The sequence below is a fragment of the Diceros bicornis genome, chromosome 31 (assembly GCF_020826845.1).
Source record: "Diceros bicornis minor isolate mBicDic1 chromosome 31, mDicBic1.mat.cur, whole genome shotgun sequence".
In the NCBI taxonomy this organism is placed as follows: domain Eukaryota; kingdom Metazoa; phylum Chordata; class Mammalia; order Perissodactyla; family Rhinocerotidae; genus Diceros; species Diceros bicornis.
The window spans coordinates 37,530,325-37,554,547 of NC_080770.1; positions in this window are offsets into that span (position 1 = coordinate 37,530,325).

A 24,223-nucleotide genomic window follows, 5' to 3' on the forward strand; every position below is an offset into this window, starting at 1 on the left:
CTGAGATGGATGACCTTGAAGTGCAGCTTCCCCATACATGTCGTTATTCAGTGATAAAATTAATTTCCCTATAAAATAATTACCATAAAATTGTTACAAATATATCATAGTCTCTGACTAAAAGGAAACAAAGCAAATCGAGCAGTTGAAAGCAGTGTAATAAATTCCACACAAGGATCTTATAGCAGCATTATGTATAATAGTGAAACTGGATGTAATCCCTTTGCTATCAAAGAAGATATAAACAGATCATGGTATGCCTATTCTTTGGAATACCTCTAAAACTTCTAAAAAGGTAAGTTAGAATGATGTGCACTGATAAGGAGAGAGGTCTATGATATAAGGTTTGGGAAACAACAAATTGAAAAACGATGTAGTTATGTAATTTATGTTTAAAAAAACTTTCTGTATTTACAAATTCATAGGAAATTTCCAGAAGAATAAGTCACAACCTCTTAACAATAGTTCCTTCTGAGTAAAAGAGTGAGTTTTCAGGGAAGGGGATGAAAGGGGAATGTTTCACTTTACTCTACATAGATCAGTGCAATTTGACTTTTTTTACAGTGTGTACTTGTTTCATAATTAGAAAAATGAGTGATGTGACCATTTGGTGCAGGGCAACAGTATGATGTTCACCAGTCTCTGTTCTCTATGTTACTGCACAGCATGGACTGTAGCAGAAAGCCCAGAGGAGCAATGAAGACAAAGAAGACATGACACCTGCAAAAAGTCAGTGGAGTATTTCTCCATAAGAAACCTTCCAGGTGAGTGACTGTCAGTATCTTCCACTGCTCCAGCTCTCGCCATGAACCTAGAATCTGCCCAGGGTAAGCCGGAGGACCATGCCCGCTAGTCCACTCCCTGCACGGAGCCTGTTTGTGCAGGGTGACTGCCATCAAGCAGACAATGGACTCAGGATGGAGCGTGTGCCTTTGGGGAGGCTGGCAGAGAGGCATAAAGTGGAACACCAGCTAAGTGCACACACCTGAGAGGCGGAGCTCCAGGTGGAGACACAAAATGTACCAAGAAACTGTGAAGTGAAGGAAGCTACTCCATCTCTCTGAGCTTCATTGTCCCCCCTGTAATGTGTGGATCACAGGTCTACTTCACAGAGCTGTTGGGGAAGATACATAAAAGTGCCTGTGACAGCCAGTGTCCACATTATTAACAAAGTCATATCCAACTTCAAAATAATCGATGAAAAGAATAATGTTAATGAGACCAAAGACGGGATGCTCAACTTCGTAAGCAACCCCAGCAGCATGAGAATGAGAGGAGCTCCAAGAAAGCAGGGTTCTTCACAGCTCCACTGGAGACGATGAACACGGGCTACACCAGGATAAGTCGTTGTTGTACAGTGACTCGTGTAGTGAGAGTGGGTCCCTAAAGACACTGTGAAATCCAGTTACACACAGTGGCTCCTAGGAAACAACTACAAAGCAATCAACGCAGCAGTTTGGAATGGGAAGGGGGTGAGCAGAGGAGGGTCAGAGCCACAAAATCTGACGGAAGACACTGAACCACGAGCGCTCAGCTCTGTCAACAGCTTCTGTGGTTGCACCAGGAGATCAAACTTCTGAGACAGCCATTGTGGGGACTGCTGGGAGCATAATGGTCACTGCAGCCACACCCCAACAGCAGTTGCATCGGAGCACACAGACCCCGAGACTTTCCTCTCCATTAATCTTTGTTTCAAGATGATGAATATCCTCATGTTACAATATCTCCTTTCAACCCTTGTGGAGGAGTGTCATCAGAACCCCCTGAAGAGGTCACAGGCCAGAGTAGGGTGGAACACTGGGGGCTGGGGGGTGGCATTGCACCTGACAACACAGACTATCACCCGGGTCTATTGAACATGAGAGAAGAACCCGAGGATGTGGTCCAACGAGAATTCCCTGTCTTGCCACATTCAGAGATACTGCAGAGTTTCTCATCCATTCTTTAAAAAAATGTTAAAGAATTCGTGTCATTAATTCACAGCGAGGCAAATTCTTCACATAGTGACAGGGTCCAGTTTCCATGACCAGCTTATTCAGTTGTTTTGATAATACCCCACATTCAGGAATTGGAAATGTAACCTATTGGGATGTGTAATATAAACAAGGACTTTTTTTCATGGAGATCAACACCCAAAGTTTTAGGGAGGACATAAATCGTGAAAGCTGCTAACCATTCCTCCACAGGTTTCAATAAGACTTTTAAGTTAATTTACCAATCTCAGGAAAAGATAACTTTTCAATTCAAATTTTTTTTATGCATTCAAGCGTACAATACAGCCAAGAGAATGAGCATTAAAAAATTAACAAGAAGGTCTTGCTTGCATTTCATCTTTTGCAAATAATCAGGATATTTTATGCTCTGTTCCTTTCACTGCTGTAATCAATTTTTAAAGAATACGTTACATCTGACTATCCCTGGGCATGTTTATCCTGGAACCTTGCCGGAATCCAAAGCAGAGATGTTAAAGCTGACGGGTTTCAAATGCTGCCCAGGTGTTGTCTACCATGAACATGCCTCTCCCAAAGCCGGACCACCGGTCTCTTCCTGAGGGATCAGAGTCATCACTTATGTCCCTGAGAGACTGGCCACTCAGGCCTGAGCTGAGATTAGGTGATCAATCTGAAGGGCAAAATGCTTAAGCTATTCTCATCCTAACGATGCTGTTTTGGAGGCCTCTGCACTGGAATAGGTTAGTGAAAACGGCCTACTAGATACTTGCCTGGGAATTGTGTTGTTCTCCTCTGCCCTTAGCAGATCCTGGGGAAACCAATGATTAACCTCACGGATGCTTTAACTTCCACATCTGTGAAAAAGGCAAGCAACAGCCAATGTTACCACTTTGCAAAACTCCAAAGTTGTGCATCCAAGAGGGACCACAAGGGTGAATTTCTCCCAAAAGCTGATGAAATGATGGCACTTTGGCTGGAGAAGGCAGAGGGCAGCAGGCAAAGTGGAAAGTTTCTGGAATGTCTAACCAGTTCCCATAAGCACTTTAGAGAAACACCTGGCCCTGGATTAGGTAGGAGGCTGTGGAAGGACCCACAGGTACACAGGGGGGAGGAGGAATCAAGCAAAGGAGGGAGGCGGTGGGGAAGAGGCGCCAGTTTGGGCTTCAATTTTGGACAAAAGCAGTTGCACGCTGCAGGCCCGCGGCTTCCCATGCAGCCGCCACACCCTCCTAACTCCCTGGTACCTTTCGTCTCGTCACATCCCTCTGGGAATCAGTCCACATGGAGCGGGTGCAGGACCTGAGTCCTGAGTCAATGGTTTGGCCCTCGGCCAAGCTCACACCGCCCTGCTCCTCCCCCCAGGGCCAGGCACCGCCCTGTGCCCAGAGCATCCTGGGCGTTCTAGTCCTGCAGCCCTACAGGTTGCCAGCTGGGAGCGGTTAAGAGAGAAAAGCTCCCAGCATGCACAGCTCGTGGCCCCAACTCTTGCCTTGTCCTTCGGCCCCTGGGCCCCACCCCTCTGCTTCTCCATCCCACCCTCTTCCCCACCTGTTCTGTATACCACGCCCAATCTCCATGACCTGCCCACCCCCCCAGAGTATGTGCAGTGTGGTTGGGCTGCATCCCTTGAGGCCGGGACTCAGGTAGGGGTGGGGCTCACCAGCCTGGCTATTGCTGAGGTTGCCTGCAGCCCTGGTGGAAGCCCCCTGGCCAGTATTTGAAATGTAAATTCAATATCTAAAATGGAAATATCGGGTGCCTGGGATCCTGGAATTTGCCTTTTCAATGCCACCTGTCCTACCATCCCCCCTATCTCTCCAAGCTGCCATGATCCTCCCTCTGGAACCCGTGGTCAGGGTCGCTGCAGAGATCCTCCCTTTGGACCCAATCTGCCTGAAGGGCCCATACCTTGGTCAGGAGTCTTAGAAGGACTGCCCTGAGCCATGTCATAAAAAGGAGAAAACATCACATTGGACAGCCCCAATACCTGCATTATACAGACAGGAAACTCAGGTGCACTGGTAAGTGACCCCTAAGCCACTTCAGGGGAACACATGCATGCCCCTATTTCCACGCTGCACATAGGCTGGTTCACTGGACTTTCTTATCCGAGTGTGGACCTCTTGGCCTCGTTAACATAGGCAACAACACCGAAACTTCCCATTGGTCCTTCCCACAGTGTTAGGCAAGTTTGTGCAGGAAGGTAATATGCAATTTCTGCTCTAGTATAGGGCTGGCTCCTTGGGAACTAGTTTTAATATTCCTGTTTAAATATACCCGCAGAATCACAAAATAATTAAGCAAAATAATTTGGTGCTGTGGAGGGTTATGGTGCTAATTCTCTGAAGTCGTTTTTCCATTTAGCTTTTCTGATTGACTCCAAATACTACAGCACCACACGCTTCTTAGACTGGTGGATGCACAGCTCCACTTCTTTCCAGGGAGAACGCACAACAGCAGAATATCCGTGGCCTGACTTTCTGGGGCACCAGTATTACTACAAGATTTGGAAGAAGCAAAGTTAGGTCATTTCCAAGGTAAGGAATTAAAAACTTAACACTAAGATGAGGTGGGAAAGTCATATGCCATTAATAATTGTCAGTAATCTGTGCCTGAAATGTCAGACTTTCTCTGAGAAAGAACTCTGAGACCCTATTTCCCATTGTTTTAAATAGGAAAATCTAGAAGGCATAGCAAATCTATCGAAAAACTATACCAATTTCCTAAGTCACAATATGACACCTAGACTTAAGTTACGAACATCGTGTGCTCCTCATTTTGTTCCTTCCAACCCAGTCCCACAGGTCTTGAGTGCATGCTGTGAACACGGCACTGTGCTAGGTCTCGAAGCCTTGGTGAGCATCGTGGTGGGGGTGGACCTTGCTGGAGAAAGATGACATCATGAAATCTCAAATCCATGCCGCTTACAAAACTGAGGCAAAAATGGAAATACCCAGGCGTCCATGCAAGGATGAGGGCATTAATAGATACTTGGGAGTATTAAAATCCATCTAATGGTGTCATGAGTGAATGTGTTCCACTTCAAAACAAAACACAGCTGTTATTCTGAGATATTGAGTTAGTATCTTTGTGCAAATATGCAGGATTTAAAATGACTATTGACATATAACATGCGTACAGAAATATATGCAGAAGTCATCCACGTAAATCACAAAGAATTATTAAAAAGTGAACACACTTGTGTGACCAAGAACTAACACCAGCTTTACTCAGGCCCCGACAATCCCTTTCTCCCTATTTCCTCCCCAAAGGTAACTGATATCTGACCAGCGAACACTGTATGTCAAGTTTGTCTTCTTATACAAGTGTTTTATTACAGAACAATTTAAACAATATACAAAATAAACAAAATAGCACAGTAGGCCCGTCACCCAGTTTCAACAACTACTAATCATCTGCTATTTTTGTTTCATCCACACTCCATCCCATTCCCACCTCACTTTATTATTCTTTTAAGCCTTTGTGCATGTGTGGTGAGTAAGATGTATGCACACTGAAAGGCACAAATCTCAACCGTACAGTTTTGGCAAATAAACATGCCCATATAACTTTCATCCCTTTAAGAATAGGATATTTCCATCACCCCCAGAAAACTCCTTCCTGTTCCTTCCCAGGCTATTTTTTCCTTGCCCCGATGCAACCCCTGTTCTGGTTTATTCAGCATAGGTTCATCTTGGCTGAAATCATCCCATGTGTGTTGTTTTCTGTCCAGCTTGCCTCCCTCAGCACGAGGTTGATGAGTCTCTCTCAGCATGTGTGTGTCAGCATTTGCTCCTCGGCACAGCTGAGGGCGTTCTGCTCTGTGGAGGTCCCAAAGTGCACTCATCTTCCTCCTGGGGACGTGCAGGTCATCTCCTGCGAACAGTCTTGTAAAAACGTTTTTTGGCATGCTGTTTAATTCTTTTATTAACATTTAAGTGACCCACCTTTGTATTCTTACTGGGTGGTCCAGATTACAATATGCACCTTTAAGATATCACATCCTACCTAGACTTAATAGTGCACCAGTTTAATCAATGTAAAATATGGAATCCTTGCTACAGAACAGTTCCATTTACCTCTGTCTGTCCTTTGTGCTATTGCTGTCATAAATTTCATATCTACTTATGTTATAAATCCCACAATACAGTGTTATAATTTTTGCTTTAAATAGTCATAGGTATTTTAAAGAAATAAGAGGGGCCGGCCCCGTGGCTTAGCGGTTAAGTGCATGCGCTCCGCTGCTCGCGGCCTGGGTTCGGGTCCCTGGCGCACACCGATGCACCACTTCTCCAGCCATGCTGAGGCCGTGTCCCACATACAGCAACTAGAAGGATATGCAGCTATGACATACAACTATCTACTGGGGCTTTGGGGGAAAAATAAATAAATAAATAAAATCATAAAAAGAAATAAGAGAAATAAGTGTTTGGAAAGGAAATGCTTTGAGACTCTGCAAATGTACTGTTTCTTCTTTAAGTTTCATCCACAGTTTTTGCGTTCATCAGTCATTCTTTCCAACAATAATTATTACTGTAGTGTTAAAGTGGCAATTTTCTATTTCATGCTATCTAGCGCTTTTATTATTTGGAATTCTGTGAGCAAGATTTCTCCCCCCCTTCCTTCTTCCTTTCTTTCTCTCATTCTCTCATTCTTTTTTTTCCCCTTTTTTCTTTCTTCCTTCCCTTCCTTTCTTGTTTAATCTTTTTTATATCAGTATAGCCTCGTGGATATTTATTTTATTCTCTGAGTAATTATCCAATGCTACCATTATTTATTTTGTTGCTCAGAGTTTTCCAGCTTGAGTCATTGGAAAGTCTTTCAGATTGATTCCTTTTGACATGTCCCATCATTTTCTGTGTGCTTTTTTTTTGAAAGCACTTTCCTACTTTCTGGCACTACAAGATGATCCAGGCTCATCTTGTATTTTTCATCTCCAGCCCTAGAATTAGCCATTTCTCCAAGAAAATCTGCTTTATTTTATTGGAGAATGATATTTAAAAAACAAGATCTGGGAGCTAGGTGTGCTCATTAATACTAGAGTGTCACTGCTTCTGGACCCTCTCAGCAGAGCTTGGAAATGTATGTATGAATATAAACTCAGGTAGACAAATCTGTCTATCGATCTATCCATCTATATATCAGTCTATCTATCTATTTGGATAGATATATTAAAAGAGACATGGATTCATACTGATACTTCGAACTCCAATCCAGCACCACAGAGTTTATTCTAGCATTCTCCTTTTGTTTATTTGTAACTTCTTTCACCAACAGTGAGAAACTTAACTCCAGTTAGCTACAATATATTTACTGTGTCAACTAGTTTCAGAATTGCTAATCCATACCCTTATGAAAAACAAATTGACCACCTAGAGTACAGTGTTTGTGTCCAGTACTTTAGTTCTACAGTATCCCGTCAAATCACTATCTTCCAAAGTAACTTAGGTCAGGACCTTTCATCCCCACCCCTTCTGTATGGTTAGGTCACATGCTTGTAATACAGTGAGATTCATTTGTCACTGCATTCCATCTGAGTTCCCCAGCATCCTGATTGATTTTTAAAATTTGCAGAGTAAAATTCACTCTTTGTGGTGTACAGTTCTATGGGTTTTGACTTTACGGTCATGCATCCATACCCACAGTACCATACAGAGCTGTGTTTTTCACCCCCAAAGTTCTCTCATGCTATCCCTTTGTATTCAACCTCTTCCCCTACTCCATCCCTTGGCAACCACTGATCATTTTCCATCCCTGTAATTCTGCCTTTTCTAGAAAGTCATATAAATGGAATCATATACTATACAGCCTTTTGAATCTGACTTCCTTTACTTAGAGAAATGCATCCAAGATTCATCCATGTTGTTGTGTGAATCAAGAGTTTATCCTGGGGCTGGCCCCGTGGCCTAGCGGTTGAGTGCATGCGCTCCCCTACTGGCAGCCCAGGTTCGGATCCAGGGCACGCAGTGACGCATCGCTTCTCTGGCCATGCTGAGGCAGTGTCCCACATACAGCAACTAGAAGGGTGTGCAATTATGACATACATCTATCTATTGGGGCTTTGGGGGGAAAAAAGGAGGAGGATTGGCAATGGATGTTAGCTCAGGGCTTATCTTTCTCACACACACACAAAAAAAGAGTTTATCCTTTTTCTTGCCAAGTAGTATTATAATGTACCAATGCAACACAGTTTCTTTCTCCATTCACCTGATGAAGGACATTTAGCTTATTTCCAGCTTTTGGCAATTATGAATAAAATGGCTATAAAGGTTCCCACAAAGATTTTTGTTTAAACATTAGTTTTCAATTTTCTTCAGTAAATACCTAGGAGTGGGATATCTGAGTCATATAATAAGTATATGTTTAGCTTTATAAGAACCTGCTCAACTGTTTTCTGAATGCAACTATCATGTTGCATTCCCAGTTCTAATTGCTCCTACTCCTGACCCACCTCCTCATGTGGTATTTGCAATTTTATTTTTTATTTCAGGCACCTAATAGGCGTGCAGCATCTTATTGTGGCTTCTGCTTCATTTTTGAAAGTGAGTTCTGCTAAATATAGAATCTTGTGTTGACTTTTGGGTTTTCTTTCTGCACTTGAAAGATGTCATTTTGTTGTTGAGTTGTCTCTTTTGTTTTTGATAATATATTATCCATCATTCACCTTATTTCTCCCTGTATGTAATGTCTTCCCCTGTATATATGTATTTCCCTGACTGCTTTCAAGATTTTCTTTTTATCTTTGGATTTTAGTAGCTTGACTATCATGTACCTAAGTATGCTTTTAATTTATATTTTATTTTGTGAGTTTGCTGACTTTCTTGGATCTAAAATTTTAGATTTTCCAAGAAATTTTGGAAGTTTTATGCTATTACTTATTGATTTGCCTTTCTGCCTCCTTTAATTTTTCTGTCTTTCTCCTCTCTGCTGGGGACTCAATCATCTCACAGGTCATAAGGCTCTCTTCGTTTTTCTTCAAAATTTTTACATTCTTTTCTTCAGACTGGAAAATTTCTATTGCTGTATCTCCATGTTTTTTCTACTGTTTCTCATCTACTTGTAAACTCAAATGTATTTATTTTATTTCATCTTCCTATTTGGTTCTTTTGTGTAATTTCCACTTCTCTGCTGAGTTCCCACATCTGTTCATTCATTATGGGAATATTTTTCTTTACCACCATGATCATCTTTATAATAGCTGCTTTCGTATTCTTGACTGCTAATTGCAACACATTGGAGAGAGTTTCTACTGCCTGCTTTTGGTCACATATGGATTACATTTTCCTGTTTCTTCAAATCTCATGATTCTTTTAAATTGTGTACTGGAAATCATGAAAGATAGGTATAGAGGCTCCGGATTCTGTTGTATTACTTTGAAGAGTGTTGTTACTTTTCTAGCAGGGAATCAACTTGGCTGGACTGAAATTCCAATCCTATCTCCTTTACAGTGGGCATAGCTGAAATCCTCAGTCAGTTCTTTCATCTTCCAACTGCTGTTTTTACACTAGGCCTTCTGGGGCCTACCCTGTATGTGTGTTGTTCAAAGATCTGCCAATTTGGTGTGTGTGGGGGAGAGACTTACATATATATTTTGCGATTTTCCTCTTTGTGTCTCCCTCCCTTCCAGAATTTCTCCCCTAACTTTCCAGCTACTCTGCCAGCCCAAAAATACATCCTCTAACATTACAAGTAAGACTGTAGTTTTTCCCCTGTCTAGGCCATGTACAGATTTTGGAATGCTTTGAGGCAAAAGATTCAAGCTTGCAAATATCTCCTGGTGCAATTCCCATCATTTAAAGGAAGATTCCCTCTCAGTTCTGCTTGCTTTTGGAAGTGATTTATACATACACACAAGTACACATTTATTTTATGTGTATTACATATAGCCACACGAGTCTGTATAAATATATATAATATTTTGTGCAGATTTTATCATTGTTATCTTTGAGAGTGTTAGTTCAACAGGCTACTCCACCATTACTAGAAGCCAGACCTCGGTTTTGTTTCTTTCTTGGATTTTATATAAATGGAATTATAAAATATATAGCCTTTTGAATATAATTTCTTTTATGCAGCATTATGGTTGTGATATTCATCCATGCTATTGCATGTAGCTAGTGTTTGTTCATTTGTTGAAAATAAGTAATTTTTTAATGGTTATAAAATATGCAGAACATAAAATTGTAACCGTTTTTAAGTGTACAGTTCAGCGACATTCAATACCCTCACATAATTGTGTAGCCATAACCTCCAACCATCCACAGAACTATTTTCACCTTGCACTGAAACTTTGTGCCCATTAAGCAACAACTCCCTGTTATCCCTCCCTCTTGCCCCTAGGAACCACCATTCTCCTTTCTATTCCTATAAATTTGACTACTCTAATTACCTTATATGAGTGGAATCATACAGTATTTTTCTTTTTGTGACTGGCTTTATTTCACTTAGCATAAATTCCTCATGGTTCATCCATGTCATAACATGTGTCAGAATTCCTTCCTTTTTAAGGGTGAATAGTATTCCACTATGTGTATACACCACATTTTTTTGGCAGCTCATCCACTGATGGACACCTGGCTTGATTCCAGCTTCCAGCTATTTTAAATAATGCTGTTAAGAACATGGGTGTACATATATGTCTTTATACCTCTGCGTTCAGTTCTTTTGGGTGTATACCCATAAATGGTGTTCTCAGATTCACTTTTTCACATATAACAGGGTCCCCTACACCTCCAAGAAGCAATTCTTGTAATGCCAGCTGGTTGCCAGATAATTCAACTCAATTTGATGCTGACAACCCAGAGATACATCAGATTCTACAGGTTGATGGCTCCGTCCTATAATTCTGTGCACCCATCCAACCTCACCTTTACTTCAGATGCCAGTTACAAGCCCAGGTTGTTACCTGTACTTCTGACTTACTGGCTATAAACCAGAGGTTCCCACAACCTCCTCCTTGGGTTTGATTAATTTGCTAAAGTGGCTCACAAAACTCAGAGAAACATTTACTAGATCACCAGTTTATTATAAAAGGATATAATTCAAGAAGAGCCTGTTGGAAGTGGTGCATAGGGAAAGCTATGGAGATAGTACACAAAGCTTTCATGCCATCTCCAGGTGCACCACTCTCCAAGCAGTCCTTGTCATTGCCAACCTGGAAGCTCTCTGAACCGCCTTCTATTGGGATTTTTATGGAGGCTCTCTCACATAGGCATGATCAATTATTAACTCAGTTTCCAGCCCCTCTCCTTTCTCTGGAGGATAAGAGGTAGGGCTAAAAATTCGAAGCTTCTAATCAGGGCTTGGTCTTTCTGGTGACCAACCCCCATCCAGGAGCCATCCAGGAGCCCACCCAGAATTGCCTCAATAGAACAAAAGATTCTCTTAGTGTTCTTATCACTGGGGAAATTACAAAGGTTTTAGGAGCTCTGTGCCAAGAACTGGATGCAGAGGCCGATAAATATGTTTTTTATTATTTCAGAACCCATAAGTGGAAATTCTAGATCATATAGTAATGTTATTTTCAATTTTTGAAGGAACTGCCATACTGTTTTCCACAGTTTTATATTCTCACACTCAGAGCACAAGGGTTCCAATTTCTCAACATCCTTGCCAACACTTGTTATGTTCTGATTTTGTGATAGTAACTCTCCTAATGGGTATGAAAAGGTAGCTCATTGTGCTTTTATTTCACATTTTCTTGATACTTAGTGATGTTGAGCATCTTTTCTTGTGTTTCCTGTTCATTTTATATTTTCCTTGGAGAAATGTCTATTCAAGTATTTTGTGCATTTTTAAATTGAGGTTTTTTTTATTGTTGAGTTGTAGAAGTTCTTTATTTATTCTAGATATTAATCCCCTATCAGATTTGTGATTTGCAAATATTTTCAACCATTCCATGGTTTGCCTTTTTACTCTGTTGATAGTATCTTGTGATACAGAAAACTTTTTCGTTTTGATGAAGTCCAATTTGTTATTTTTTTGTTACTTATGTCTTTGATGTCATATTAAAGAAATCATTTTTGCAATGGCATTTGGACCCAATGACATACAGGTTTTACCATGTGTTTTCTTCTAAGGATTTTATAGCTTCAACTCTAACATTTATATTTTTGATCCATTTTGAGTTAATTTTTGTATATAGTGTAAAGTAAGGGTCCAACCTCATTCTTTTGCATGTGGGTATCCAGTTTTCCCAACAACATTTGTTGAAAAATTGATCTTTTCTCCAATGAATGATCTTTGTACCTTTGTCAAAAATCATTGGACCATATATGCAAAGTTTTATTTCTGGGCTCTCTGTGCTATTTCATTAGTATAGTGTGTGTATTTATGCCAGTACCACACTGTTTTGATTACTTTATAGTAAGTTTTGAAATCAGGAAGTGTGAGTTCTCTAACTTTGTTCTTCTATTTCTAGATTGTTTTGGCTATTCAGTGTCCCTTGAGAGTCCATATGAATTTTAGGATAGATTTTTCTATTTTTGCAAAACCATCATTGGAATTTTTACCTCTTTGAGTAAGTTGATTCTTAAGTATTTTACTCTTTTGTTGCTATTGTAAATAAAAATGTAAAGTTTTTAAATTTCTTTTTCAGATTACTTATTATTAATGTATAGAAGAACAACTAGTTTTTGCATGTTGATTTTGTGTCCCACTACTCTGCAGAATTTACTAGTTCTAACAAATTTTTGGTGGAAGTTTTAGGGGTTTCAACATATAAGATACTCTTTGTAAACAAATATAATATTACTTCTTCTTTTCAAATTTGGATGCTATTTCTTTCTTTTTCTTGCCTAATTGCTTTGGCTAGAACTTCTAATACCATGTTGAATAGAAGTGGTGAAAATGGGCCTTCTTGTCTTGTTCCTGATCTTAGAGAAAAAGCTTTCAGTCTTTCACCCTTGAATATGGTGTTCTCTGTGGTTTTCTATATATGGCTTTTATTATGTTGAAGTAGTTTCCTTTTACTCTGAGTGTTTTTTTAGTGATTTTAGCATGAAAACATGTTGAGTTTTGTTAAATGCTTTTTCTGCATCCATTGAGATGATCATGTGTTTTCTTCCTTCATTCTGTTAATGTAGTTTATTACATTAAATCATTTTCATATATTGAAACATCCTTGTATTCCAGGAATAAATCCCACTTAAAAATGCTGTATAATGCTTTTAATATGCTGATGAATTTAGTTTATTACTATTTTATGGAGGATTTTTATATCAATATTCATCAAAGATATTGACCTATAGTTTTCTTTTCTCTTAGTGTCTTTGGCTTTGATATCAAGGTAGTGCTAATCCCATAGGATGACTTTAGAGGTATTTTCTCCTCTTCAACTTTTTGAAAGAGCTTGAAAAGAATTGGTGTTAGTTAATTAAAAAAAAAAGTCTTTGGCCCAGGAATAAATTCAGCATAAAATAAATACAAATAAATATTTTTTAAAAATATGAAAAAGTTTTTTACTAAAAAAATTTAAAAATTAAGCAAGTACATCACTTATCACTTTATTTCTAAACAGTTTTTTAACCTACTAGTAAGCATGAACAAATTGTTAGAATTAAAATGACTCAAGTGTTAATTTTCTTCATTGCAAGTTTTCTGACAGAAGTATATGATGCCGTCATGTATGACATCTTTTATGAAAAAATGGTCATTTTTTGTAGTATTTGAGAATATTGTGAATTTTCCCAGTGGCCTCTGACAATACTCTGATATGCAAAGTTATCTTTTCAACATGTATGTCTCATCATCATCCTTACCAAATTAACAAACTCAGGTACTAATTAATCAACTACTTTTCATATGATTCAGGTTCTCCACCACCAATTTCCCTAAGCATCAGGAAATTCTACAACTTCTGCAAGATTAACGATTTTACCTTACACTGTATATATCTCACGTGGTTTAAAACATCCAAAATCCTTGATAAACTGACCCTGCCCACACTAAAGTATTGTGAATTATAAAATATGGTCTCTGTTAAGTGGGGAGGGATTTCAGGTTGAACTTAATTTTATAAGTGGTCAATTTATTACAGTGTACTGTTCTGTTATGTATTTCACTTCTTTTCTAAAAAAAAGTGATAGTTGAGGGCACTTAGATAATAAAAATTTGAGAAAATAAGGAACTGATACACACTGTAAGCTTCAAGTGTTTTCAAGCATAAGATACAATAGGAACTAAAACTATGAAATGGCAGAGGAAATAGAGATAAAGGGATAAAGTTGCAAAACTGAATCTATAATAATATCTCAATGGCTAACGTTGTGGTGCCAAGAAGGTGGTGAAGTCAAAGAATTCCTAAAGATGATAATAAAGACACTACAAAGAAAAAAACTGAAATTTTCATAGAGAGAATTTTTACAGTGATATGACAGATAGAGAACAGGGAAGAGAAGTTTGAGTGAGAGACTATCTGCTTCTTAAATTATTTCCATTGTAGAGAACAACAAACCAATTTGCTGAAATCTTTATTCCCCTCTATGACCCTATCTTTACCTGCAAAATCTAAGCCCTGAATCTATGTCACAGTCCAATTTTTCCATCCCTGGAGAACAGAGCAATTTATCTCATATGAAACCTCAACAGCTCAGGCTGTGAAACAAGGCCGGCCATCCATTCTCACAGAGGAGCCAACTGGAGGTAGGATTTTTGGTTCTGAATTCAGCTAAATATCTTCAAAGAATTGTATCTGGCCTTCCTTATCCAGGGCTATCAGTGAAGTGCTGGCTGGCTTTCAGAGAAGAGCAAGTCACAGTCAGTGGAGACATTTTCTGTTGAGCTCTCTAGAGAAGGCTGTGGGGCTTGTCAGTAAGAGTTGATTTCTATGAGGATTAAATTTTTTTATTTTATTCAGAGATTTATAAAGAAATTTACATGGTAAGAATTATTATCAATAAAATACGTTGTCTATTCTCTGGTCATTTAAGCAAAATCTTCCTCTCAGGGACAACCCATGGACAAAGCCCAGATTTAATCTCCAAGAGTCTGCTAGGCACTCTGTGGTCCATGGGAAGTCCTCAAGTTGGCAGCCTGTTTCCTTGTGTGCTGTGCTGGTGTTCAATCTTCCATCTCTTCCGGGTACAACTAGACAGACGCCTATCAGATCATCAAGGGACTTGACATTGGAGAAATGTACTTTTCATTATCTTTAGACTTCTACACTTTTCAAAAAGACTCTCAGCATTTCCAGTAATTGTGCAGCAGTTTACCCAACACTAAAGTTCTCACTATTAAAAGTTAAAACAAATAAATTTTAAAAAGGAAAACGTGATCTTTGCAATTTTGTACAGAATCTATATAAAGGGGGCATCCTTATAAATGGAGGTAATGGTGCTCAGGGCAAGCTACCCCATTAGGCACCACCCTGGTGTGTGTATTGTTTCCTGCTGAAGACAATAAGGACTCAGAGAACTCAGGAAGTATATTTGAATTTCCCCTCCCAAACTGCCTAAAGAATTTAAAACAAAAAATCTGTTTCAGGAAGGAGTTATTATCATGATGGTTGTAAAGATAACGTAGGATAGAGGTTACAATAGGAAAGGCACCAAGCCCCTTTTATCAAAAACTGTATCTCTCACTGACCACATTATCTATAGATGACCCTGGGAAGAGTTGTCAGGCAAACATTTGCATTTCTATCTCCATGTGAGTTGTCTTCTTGCCCTCTGTGGTCCTAGACCACTACCCACCCCCAAGACCTTCCTCCTCTTTAGCTACAACACTTAATCGGGCAGCTTAGACAGAGGGACGAGTTGCTCATTTCTGAGTTTCTCCCATGTATACATGTTATTAAACTTGGTATTATTTTCTCCTGCTAACCTGTCTTGTTAACTATTTGGCCAGCCATGAGAACCTTAAGAAAAGGGAAAAGGGAGATTCTCTCACTCCCTCAACAGTTTTTGCACCCAACGTGGGGCTACACTGCATGGCAAGTTACGTTCTCTGGCTGGAAGAAATGCCTTCTCCCTAGATTACTGCAGGGGATGAAATACGGGACCCCCTGACGATAGCCGGCAAAATGTAAGATTCTTACCACGTCAGCCTCCCGGAATCTCTACCTGTGGAGTCCGGTGGAAGGAGGTGGTGAGAAATTTTTTCTCTTTCAAAATTTAGATTAGCAGGAGCAAATATTTGGGAAACTAGTTTCTTGTGCTTTCAGTGACACTGGTAAATTTGGTAGAGTACTCTTGGTTTTGATCTTGATCCCTTTTCCTCCCAGAGATTGTCTCTGTTTTTCTCTTTTGTCTCTGTCTTTTGTATCGTGTGTCATAAGAAGGAAATACCATAGGGTAGGACGCAGGCATAGACCCTATAAGCCTAATGTCCGGGCCGGCCCCACAGACTGATGAGTTTGCGGGTCTCACCAGACTGGTGTCTATTTAGACAAACTTTGCTGTGGGTTAATATGCACATGAAGTGAAGGCCATTGCCAAGGGCATCTTGGAAGCCAAAAAGGTCGCAAATTTGGTGGGCACAGGTCGAGCAGTTAAGAGCCATTAGGGCACTCGCCACTTTCAGAAGACTCCCGTGACAGGATAAGTTGGGTCACGGAACGGGGTAGATGACAGAGGTCCCCCGCCAACTGCAAGAAAATGTCCATGCAATGACGAGGTACTCTGTAAAGCACACAGTCCCCAACCCCGTGGCATCTCCCCCCCCAGGTATTATTCTGACTCAAAGAGACCTAAGGCGTGGCTAAAGCTGTCATTGTGCACATAAGAAAAAAACCGGATGAGGTTTTTCCTTCTGTCTTGTTCTGTGTCCTGAGAAAACTTGGCTTTGTGACCAGTGAGAATATTCTCCTTGGTCTCCACCATACGGAAGGTGCATTTACCGGGGTGCCCCTTGGTGGCCAGTCGAATAGACTGGGGTTCTGAACTGTCTCTTTGTCTGGCTGTGCCAAGCTCTCAGGGGAGTTTGTCATAAAGGACCTAGTCCATAAGGGCTTTTGTCGTCTTAACCTTAGTTGCTTGTTAGTGCTGGAAAAATCCCATTCCAATATTGCCTGCCCGGTGTCACAGATTAGCGGCTCTGTGACTGGAGGCGTCCCACACTATTGTAGGAGACCGGAGACACCGTTTTCACTACACCATCCTTACCGCCTGTGTAACGAAGGTCTTTACTTTCTCTGAATATCTTTGGGAGTGAATTCTTTGGATCATGGGGGCTACATCATCTGCGCCCTCACCAGGGACGCCTCTTGCGTCCATGGTAAAGATTTATTCTAAGCATGGGAAAGTTACCACCGGGTCTTTCCTTAAAAAGGCTTATTGGATCGAGTCACTATTGGAATAAATAGACAAATGAAGATCCTACTCGTCAATGGCCCGACGACAGATCCTTTGAATTGGGAAAACTTCTAAATTGGGGAAAAAAAATATGTTTTGAGAGCTCTCACACAATTGTTTAATTGGTACCTAAAAAAGGGCCAGAAAAAGGAAGGGAAAAATTTAAATAGCCTTAAGAGCTTGACTCAGGTTACAATTGAATTGAGAACATGTAAAAGTGTAAGTGTTGATAAGATTATAAAGGTTGGAATGTTTGAGCTAATTTTATATAAAGAGGTTACATCAACTTTGCCTGTGTATGTTTTAAAATGTCTGACTGGGAATGCTTCCCTTGTCCAAAATTAGAAGACCAACACCTATTGATAAAAATCTTAATGATAACTATGTTTAAAGGTATAAGAGGTGATGAAATTTACATGAACTTTTGTACAAAAAACTGATGTTATTTCTATTACAGAACTGGTTAACAAAAATAGTAATTTAAATGATGGCTAATTTTATCTAATGTCTTATGAAGTCTTTTAGACAATCTAAATAATTATTGGGAACAAGTAACTAAATAGTTGTGAAAAAGATGAATGTTGGGTGAACTTTAAATAATAATTATGTGTTATGGTGGTTACATCTTCCAAAATCTTTTTGGTGACTTAAAACTTTAGAGTTTTGCTAAATTTTGTGATAAAAATTCACTGAGTATCATCATTTCCAAATAAGATAAGATATTAGACATTGATTGCTAAACTCACGATTGTCTACTTTGGGCTTTTCATTACAGGAAAACTAAAAGGTGTTTTGGGTCTATTGGTAAACATGTGTTTTATTAAAAGATTGTACTATAAAGTAACATATTTCTAGAAGTTATGAAGTGTTTATAAATTTTCCAAGCCACAATATACTAATGTAAAAGAAAGTTTATAATGGTTTACTTAGTTTTTACTTACAAATTGGGGTTTCTAAGAGTTAAAATTTCTAATTAGTATATGTGATTGAAGCTACTAAATATTAAGAAAAAATATGTCTGTGTACAAGGAAAATAAGATGTATAAAGAATGAACAAAGAATGGAAATATTTTATTTGATTAAGAAAGATAAATTTGTCTTCAAGTAGTAGGAGGGAAATGAAAGACATGGGACAAATTCTGAATGTAAAAAGAAAGTTATAGGTTTGTGGAAGAGGAATTCTGGAAAAGGAGTTTTTGTATGGTCAAGTTTGCTCAGATTGAAATGAATTTAATTAAGTAAATGAATTTTAATATCAGAAGGAAGCTGGTACAAAATTATAATTTGGTCTTATTTCTCTTAAAAGGATAATTTTCTTGAACTTGATAAAGAGGTTATAAAAGATTTTTCTTTACCTTTGGGTAAGTCTACCTAAAAGACAGAAAAAAAAAACTGTTAAAATAATTTCCTGTGTTCAAAAGACTGAGGTTTCTCTATTAAGGTTTTTGGACTGTTAATGCTCTCTTTGCTTTAACGTTTTCTATTTTTGACAAGCTCCCCAAAATTCATATCTTAAATAAAGTGTTTTTTTTACTTTTTTTCTTTGAGAATTTTCAAAGGGCCCTGCAACTTCTTAAAGAAATTTGCTCTCTTCCTCTCAGGGGAAAGATACTAAACTTATTAGGCTTATTCCGTATGCTAAATTACATGGAAAGCATTGTCAGACAAGTGATGATAAGTCTGCTTAGGTGCTATTATGTGGGCAAATGTTATCGACATAGGTGTTTTAAAATTGTATAACATTACTGAAATTCTGATCTGTCCTGATTATCAGTCATAATTCTGGTTATTATTATTTTAAAGTGTTGTGTGTCACAAAATTAATCAAATTTCTCTGTCAATTGCCATTTTGAGGTCTTGTTGTTTACAGACTTATTTCTTTGCTCTAATGCTTTTGCAAAATATTTCAACTTCAGAAAAATTCATGGAAAGGACTCTGGCATTTACACTGAAGTACAGGTTTCTGACAAACTTTCTGATCATAAAACTGACCTTGGTAAGAAATTACAGAAACCTGATGGAAAGACTGATAACTTCATGAAGCTGCTAACAGAAAGATTGGGATCAAGAATGGATTACACAGGACTGAATGAACTGATAAGGATGATTATAATTTTTATGATTTTTCATTTGAAGTATTGCTGAATTTTTAATGTTTTGATTTTTCAGAGTTAAGGAAAACTTTTTCTCTTTTCTCCTGAGCTAGCTATGACTTATAACAATCTGGTAAATGATATTTTTGTAAGTAAAATTGAAATATTTCTCTATTTCTTAGATCTGATCTCTCGAATTTGGAAACTCTTAGTAAGTGAGTATTGTTGTTTTCATGGCAATATAGTTATTTGCATAAGTTCAATAAGAATCTGTTCTCCTTATAACAGGACATAATTGGAAACACTGGTTATATTACCAAGGCTGTGACTGGAAGATCATATTTGCGATATAACCATACAGCTTTTGAGGAATGAAGATTGGACTTTATGGAATAAAGCCACGTGGAAATATTGGCCTGGTACCTTATGTTCCAAGCAGCACTTACCAGGATAAGTAAAGAATGTCACTTATCTGGCAAACACAAGGAACCTCGAAATATTTTGGGGGAACCTAGGAACAGAGGAATTCACCCAAATCTGTAGGTATTACAGGCAAAGTCTGATGACAAAATCTTTGGCTTGGCTTTTCTGGCCTGGAGAGGCCTTTAAAGTTCAATCTGAGATTCCTTATAAAAAGTTCCAGCAAAGCAGACTTAAAAGAGCCTATGTGATCAATTGCTATTCTTGCTGTACTTATGTAAATAATTGGGCCAACACTATTGGAACTAGACTTATTTTGCAAACTAGTTAGTTTTAATTTGTCTATCTTTGATAAAAATGAGGGTGATCTTAGAAAGAAAAATTATATTTCAGTAAAAACTGTAGTGTACATTTGCGGATATTAGATCCTAGTTTTGTTAATTGTCTGTTAAGGTTTTTGTTTTATATCTGTTGACTGGACTGGATCCTGATTTCTTCTAGTCTCCTAAAATATCTGGCTACAGGTGTCCAAACTAACGTTTTTCATTTTTTCCATCATTTTCATTTGGAATCACTGAAAACTGAACCTGCCCTTTTCCCTGAAGCCTTACAAACTGAAGCTCATGGACTTGATATAAACTTAAGAGATTACCCGATGACATCATCAGAGACATTTTAAACTGCAAAAGATGCTTTGATGCTGACATCTAAAAATCTTCTTAACTAGCTGTCCCCTATACTCAGAAACTGCTTTACAACTTGCTCCAACCATTAACCTTGCTTTTCTCTCTTTTACATAGAAATGCTTCCATTAAATACTTGATTGCTTGCTTCCACAATATAGGCGTAACCTTGAGAGCCCACCTGCATCACCACTGTCAGGGGAAGAGGGGGAATCTCCCTCTGCCCTTTTCCTTAAGGTTCTTATGACTGGCCAAATAATTAACAAGACAGGGTAGCAGGAGAAAATAATACCAAGTTTAATAACACTTATACATGGGAGAAGGCAGGGACACTGCGTTTCTCAACACAATAGCAGATTCTCGTCTTAAATACCATGTCCAACCAAAGACAAGGAGGATGTTGGGGGTGGGAGTGTTAGTTACAGGAGATTATCACTAAAACACTGTAAACAAGAGTAAGATTTATTATGCGGTTTTAAGTCCTCACCTTCTACATTGATAAGTCTCTAGAAATGAGGTCGTCCCCCCTCTTCCCAATACAGAGAGGGAGATACCTTTACAAATGGAGACTTCCCTTGTAAATGATTGTCTGGTAACTCCTCGCAGGGCCATCCAGAGCCTGTGGCCAGAGAGACAGAACTTCCAAAAAGATGGGCTTGTTGGTGCCTTTTCTATTGTAACCTCTATCCTACATTATCTTTATAGCAGTCATGATAATAACTCCTTCCTGAAACAGATCTTTTGTTTTAAATTCATTAGGCAGTTTGGGAGGGGAAACTCAAATATTCTTCCTGAGTTCTCTGAGTCCTTATTGTCTTCAGCTTGAAATAATCCGCATACCAGAGTGGTGCTTCCAGGGGTAGCTTGCCCTGAGCACCAACAGTTCCCTCCTCTGAAACTTCCCTAAAAGTTTCACATATTAAAAGCTGAGCTGGTAACTGTGGAGAGAGAAATCGTGTTAGTATCCGAGTGATAAGAAGTCTGCAAAGAGAGAAAAGAAAGCAGATTAGAATGAGGATGAACAAACAGAAAAGAACAAATCGGAGCACATTTCCCCACACTCCATTAAACCAGTCCCCCAGTCCTGGAAATAAGTCAGTCCAATAAAATGTGTGAGCTTCGTTTATCTGATGAAAAATGTCAATCTTCTCTTTTAATAGATTTAAGTTAGATATTACTTGACCTGTTTGATTCACATAAAAGCAACATTTTTCTCCAATGATTGCACATGCTCCTCCTTGCTGGGCAGTGAGTACATCCAGAGCACGTCAATTTTGGAGCACCACAGATGCTAGGCTGTTAATCTCTGACTGGAGTATGTTCAAGGTTTGCATGGTGGTGTTGAACTCTTGCTCCATTACCATAAAGAGATTTAAGATTGCCTTTTCCAACTCATAATCTCCAAAGCTGGGGAATAGGACTCTCAAGGCTGAAAAGAACTTGGAGTTGTGATATACAAGTGGATTTTCCACGATTTCTCGACTGACACGTTTATGTGGCACAATCTTATGAACAAACGAACCCAAGTTTGTAATTTGGCTGGCATTTAAGGTGGAGTGTTTGGTGACAGAAGGAGCCAGGTATCCAAGTCTGCATCGTCCTGACCAATTAGGTGGGAATCCTTTATACACTTTGTTGCCGCATAAAATGAAAAGACCAGTGTAGTTTAAAGACAAGGTTAGAATTGAGTCTGTAGTTCCCAGGATCTGGACTATTTCATGATCTGTGCCACTTGCACTGTTACTACCTAAACATCTCCATTTCCCATGAGCTCCTGTCAGTCTGCGAGAACAGAACAGATTGCAGAATAGCTGGTAGAGGAGGCCTGCAGTCTGATTTTGGCAGCTATAAAGCCTGGTCTTTTCACCTGACCAGGTGAGTCCAGATCTTTGATCCACCCATATATAGTCTGTGGCATTGGGCAGCTTAACCATGTGGATAGCTGCTATACCCCAAGTTGCACACGGGTGGCTCGTAAGCCATCCAGAGCACTTGGTGATTTGGCAAATGTGTGTGTCAGAGGGAGTAGTGATAGAGTCACTTACAATTCCCTTGAGAGTTCTGAAGATGCCACCTGCGGAATCAAACCACAGAGTTTGACTGCAATATTGTCTCGGTATGTCACCCAGGAAAGGTCCAGCGCCATGTTTACTTTCAATGCAGAGGGAAAAACTTTCACTTATTGCTTGTACTTGGGCAAGGGACAGTCTTTGACCTTTTAAGTAGTCTTTCTGGGGCCCAAGTGACTCACCAGGAGATGAAGCAGAGTGAGGTTTCCCTTGCTGCGGATATCATACTCTGTTATTCATCCATTTTCCGTACTTAGTCCACCAGGTGTTCATATCAGCAGGAACAAAGACTAGTTCAGGTTCTTTTGCACTATCTAGCTGTTGACATAACCAACAGTCAGATTGATTAGTTAGCGTGGCTAGGGCTTGGTAAACTGGCATAAGGGGGTGTTTGGTCTGTGCCCGCCTGACCTGTTGAAAAGGAGATGGTTAGTAAAAGCAAGACACAGATCGGAAAAGAGCCCATAGCAGAGACTTAGAGAGGGGAAGAGGGACAGGTAGAGACCAGCACTCTCCAGTCAGCTCTCTAATAAATGATTAAAAAAAATATATAGGGGCCGGCCCGGTGGCGCAAGCGGTTAAGTGCGTGCGCTCCACTGCGGCGGCCCGGGGTTCGCTGGTTCGGATCCCGGGCACGCACGGACGCACTGCTTGGCAAGCCATGCTGTGGCGGCGTCCCATATAAAGTGGAGGAAGATGAGCACAGATGTTAGCCCAGGGCCGTCTTCCTCAGCAAAAAAAGAGGAGGATTGGCGGATGTTAGCACAGGGCTGATCTCCTCACAAAAAAAAAAAATATATATATATATGTATATATATATACATTGTATATATATATATACGTATATATATATCCACTAATAGTTTGTGTGTGTGAGTGTGTATATATATCCTGAGTTTTAAAGCAAGGTGGAGGAAATGGGTCAAAGAAGGTTTTCTTGATCCGTGATCTTGGGAAAAGCTGTCTACTTCGTGATGTCGGCTGCTTCTGGGGTCTGGGTTTTGGCCCTCGAAATCCTTAGTTTAAGGTCACCTGTGGGGATTATCTCTCAGCTGTCTTGAGAGCGACGTTCTGGGTCTATTTTGGTGTGGCTTGCATGGATCCAGGAATATTTTTTTTTATTTTGATGGCAGTGCAGGTCGTCAGTAAGACTTCATAAAGTCCTTCTCAGCGAGGTTACAGTGCGTGTTTTCTTCTAAAGGCCTTGATGTACACCCGGTCTCCTGGTCGAAAGGGATGGCAAGGCTTGTCAGAAGGTGGGGGCCACGCCTCTTTTACCTGTTGACGATATGCTTCAAGTATACTAGTTAATTTTTGTATATAACTAGTCATAGCATCAAATTGTTCACTTAAGTTCCCATAATATTCATTTAATCCAGGAATTGAAGGTTTAGAGACGCCAGTAGGCATCGGACATCCAAAAACTATTTCAAAAGGAGTCAGTCCATGCCTTTTGTTTGGAGTATTTTGAATCTTCATAAGGGCCAAGGGCAGAGCTTCTGGCCATTTAAGTCCAGTTTCTTGACAGACTTTTCCTAGAGTTCTTTTTATATCTAGAGTTTTATGTTCCACTTGCCCTGATGACTGAGGGTGATATGGGGTATGAAATTTTAATGAATACCCCAGAGTTTTTGCAAGCAAGTGGTTTATCTCTGCTGTAAAATGAGTTCCTTGGTCTGGTTCAATCTATAAAGGAATGCCAAAGCGAGGAATAAC